Raw genomic sequence first — 4,230 nt, 5'->3', positions numbered from 1 at the left:
ATTACAGGTTGAGCCACTGCACCCGGCCTGACTTAGGTTTCAAAAGAATGTGGCGCTGGGATGTTGAATAGACTGTAGAAAGGCCGTAGAGAAAGCAGGGAGACCAGGGGGAGCCACTGTGGAAGGCCAGGCTAGAGAGATGGTGGCTGGCCTAGGGAAGCCGTGCTGGGAATGCTGGAACATTAATTAATTCTGGCTGAATTTCACTAGAACCAATAGGATTTTCTGATGGATTGGATGTGGAATATGAGTTAAAAAAAAAAAAAAAAAAAAGGAGTTAAGGATGATTCCAAGTTTTTGTTTGTTTGTTTCCTGAGCAGCTAGAAGAAGGGAACTGCAATTTACTGAAATGAGAAGGAGCAGATTTTAAAGGGAAATCAGAAGTCTGGTTTTGGACATGGTACATTTGAGATCTGATTAGGCATCCACGTGGACATGCCAAGTAGGTAACTGGTGTTGACAGTCTGGAGCTCAGGAAACCAGGTTAGGTATAAATCAAGCCTCTGGTGGAGAAGCCTCAGTTTATTCTGTTCGTCTCATCTGCTCTAAATATATGGCCGAGAAGTCTTCAGTATCCCAGGAATCTGCTGAGCATCTGAGGCATGCTTTGAACCAGGGATGGCCTGCACCATGGAATAACTCTAATCAGTCCTCACATGTAACTGGTTATTCATTTATTAACAAGTGCTTATTAGGTCCCTGCTACAGGCCAGGTGTGGTGGCTCATAACTGTAACCCCAACACTTTGGGAGGCCGAGGTGGGAGGATCACTTGAGCCCAGGAGTTCAAGACTAGCCTGGGCAACATAGTGATAGTGTCTCTACAAAATTTTGTCTAAAAACTTAGCTGGGTGTGCTGGCATGTGCTTGTAGTCCCAGTTCCCCAGAGGCTGAGGCGGGAGGATCGCTTGAGCCCAGGATTTGGAGACTAAAGTGAGCCATGATGGTGCCCACTGCACTCCAGGCACAGTGACAGAGTGAAACCCTGTTTTACACTCACAGAAAAGTGCCTATTACATGCCAGCCACTGAACTAGCTATTGGGTATACGATGGAAAACAAGACATACTTCCTGCACTGACAAAATATTTAGTCTTTTGGGGCATTAGGACAAGAAAATGGAGATTTCAGTGCAATGAGTCACTGTGCTTTGGACAAATGGGAGGGCTGCCTAGTTCCAGACTCGGAGGCCTGTGAAAGCATTTCAGAGAAAATGCTATCTAGGTTGACCCCTGAAGGATGAGCAGAGCTCACCAAGTAAAGAGGTGAGAGGGTAGGGTAGAGTGTTCTAGGCAGAGGAAACAGTGTGTAACAGGCAGAGAAAGTCTGTTCAGGCAAAGAACAGAAGATCAGTTGGACGTCTGGAGTGCCACATGAGGGGTAGAGGGAGAGGGGCAGGGAGAGCCTTGAGGTGTCACTGGAAGGCACACCATGAAGGACCTTAATGTGCAATGTTGGGAATTTATTATCAAAGCCATTGGGAGCTTTTGAGGAGTTTTAAGCAGAGGCAAGAGGTTGGGGTAATAGAGCGGGTTGGAGGGAGGCATGCCTGGGAGCACTGCATGGGGGTTGGGAGGGTCACAATCTCAGACTCACTGCTCTCAAATAGCACCTATGAGTCCATAGCGTATGAGGCAGGGAAGGGAGGTCTGGCCTGGGTCTGCTGTGCTTAATCTCAGCTAATGGGAGACACTCTCCAAAGATCTAATTGCTTAATGGAAATGAGGTAGAAGTTAGCCACATTTTTCTTTTCTTTTTCTTTCTTTCTTTTTTTTTTTTTTTTTTTTGTTAGAGACAGGGTCAGCTGGATGCGGTGGCTCATGCCTGTAATCCCAGTGCTTTGGGAGGTGGGTGGATCACCTGAAGTCAGGAGTTCAAGACCAGCCTGGCCAACATGGTGAAAACCCATCTCTACTAAAAATATAAAAATTAGCCGGGCGTGGTGGCATGTGGCTGTAGTCCCAGCTACTCAGGAGGCTGAGGCAGGAGAATGGCCTGAACCTGGGAGGTGGAGGTTGCAGTTAGCTGAGATTGTACCACTGCACTCCAGCTTGGGTGACAAGAACGAGACTCCATCGAGAGAGAGAGAGAGAGAGAGAGAGAGAGAGACTCATTCTATCACCCAGGCTAGAGTGCAGTGGTTTCAGTCATAGCCCATGGCGGCCTCCAACTCCTGGGCTCAGGCGATCCTTCCACCTCGGCCTCCAGAGTAGCTGGGAGTAGAGGCATGCACCACCATGCGTAGCGAATTTTTAATTTTTCTGTAGGGACAGGGTCTCCCTATGTTTCCCAGGCTGGAACTGAACTCCTGGCCTCAAGTGATCCTACTGCCTCAACCTCCCACAGTGCTGGGATTACAGGCATGAGCCATACATCTGGCCTGCCTACATTTTAATAGGGGGCCAGAGTGAGAAAGTAGGGTGAAGTGCAGTTCTAAGAGAGGACAGCCCCCCAGGAAGGGCAAGCCTTAGTCACTTACAGGGGAAAGGGGAAGAAGCGGGAATGAGACTGGAAAGCAAAAAGTGATTGTCTTTGTAAGTACGTCTTGTGTTGTGTACTGTGCATGTTGTGCAGTGTATATTCAGGTCAGGGCCTGGATTCTGCGTGAAGGTGCTGAGTGCTGTGTGTGTGTGTGTGTGTGTGTGTGTGTTGGCAATGGTTGTTAGTATTGGGATGACTTCTCTGCATCTGTGTTAATGTGCAAAACTCTGGAATGTATATTGTGCAAGTACCTACCGGCAGCAAAGAGATATGCATCCAATTTATGCAGAGAGAGCATATGTCCTTGGAAGGCCTGTGGTATCAATCACAACAAGTTCTCAAACCGAACAATTCTATTGAAATGTAGAGACTATTCTGGCTCACTTTGTACACAACAGGCACTCATGTATTTGTCAAACGAATGAGTGTTTTGGTTTTATTAAAGTGCAATCACTTAAATAAATATACAGGTTTGGTTAAAAGCTTAAACTAGATGTTTTAGGAAGAATAAATTGGCTGGGCACAGTGGCTCGTGTCTGTAGTCCCAGCACTTTGGGAGGCTGAGGCCAGGGGATTGCTTGAACCCAGCTTGAACTACTGGACAACATACCTGTAGTGAGACCCTGTCTCTCAAAAAATAAAGAAGTTAGCTGGGCATGGTGGAGCACGCTCATAGTCCCACCTACTTAGGAGGCTGACGTAGGAGGATCGTTTAAGCCCAGGACATTGAGGCTGTAGTGATATGTAATTCCCCACTGCACTCAAAACCAAACAAACAAAAACTAAAGAATAAATTCATAACCAGGCACCAACATCCATTGATGAATCCTAGCACTTTAAATCCTGTTATGGGGTTTATATACTAGTCCTACCTCATGTAAGAAACTTTCACTGTTTCATTTCACTCAATAAACATTTCCTGAACACCTTAGTCCCAAAGGCAAGCCCTGGGCTGTTGCTGCCTGCCTCATTTCCCTTTCCTCTGAGCCACTTTTCTCTGGGTGTTGCAATTAGAGCTTAATTATATGTTATCTTGTATTGTTCCTTAATTGTTGCATGTGCATTAATCCACTTCCACAAGGCTGTATAATCCTCGGGGGCAGGGACTGTGTTATAAACTTCAGGATAGGTGAGGAATTTAGCAGAGAGGTAAATATATAGAAGTAAGTAAACATCCACTGTTTGAAGAAAAATGGAAACAAGAACATAAAACTATTCATGAACTGTAGTAACATGTAACATACAAAATTACCTTAAAAACAAGAGGATACATTGTTACTACATTGTTATATTGTTAACTAACTAAACTATTACCTCCCCACCCCACTGTTTTTTTGTAGAGAAGAGATCTTGCTGTTGCCCAGGCTGGTTTCAACTCCTGGCCTCCAGTGAACCTCCCACATCGGCCTTCCAAAATGATAGGATTATAGGCATGAGCCACCTTGCACAGCCTAAATATTCCTTGAATAATTAAATATAAAATTTCAATCTGAGCGGGGAGCGGTGGTTTACGCCTGGAATCCCAGCACTTTGGGAGGCGGAGGCGGGTGGATCGTCTGAGGTTGGGAGTTCGAGACCAGCCTGGCCAGCATGGTGAAACCCCATCTGTACTAAAAATACAAAAGTTGGCCGGGTTTGGTGGCAGGAGCCTGTAATCCTAGCTACTTGGGAAGCTGAGGCAGGAGAATTGCCTGAACCTGAAAGGCAGAGGTTGCAGTGAGCCGAGATCGTGCCATTGCACTCCAGCCTGG

This window comes from Cebus imitator, unplaced genomic scaffold, assembly GCF_001604975.1.
Source record: "Cebus imitator isolate Cc_AM_T3 unplaced genomic scaffold, Cebus_imitator-1.0 Scaffold125, whole genome shotgun sequence".
NCBI lineage: Eukaryota > Metazoa > Chordata > Mammalia > Primates > Cebidae > Cebus > Cebus imitator.
This window is presented reverse-complemented; position numbering follows the sequence as displayed.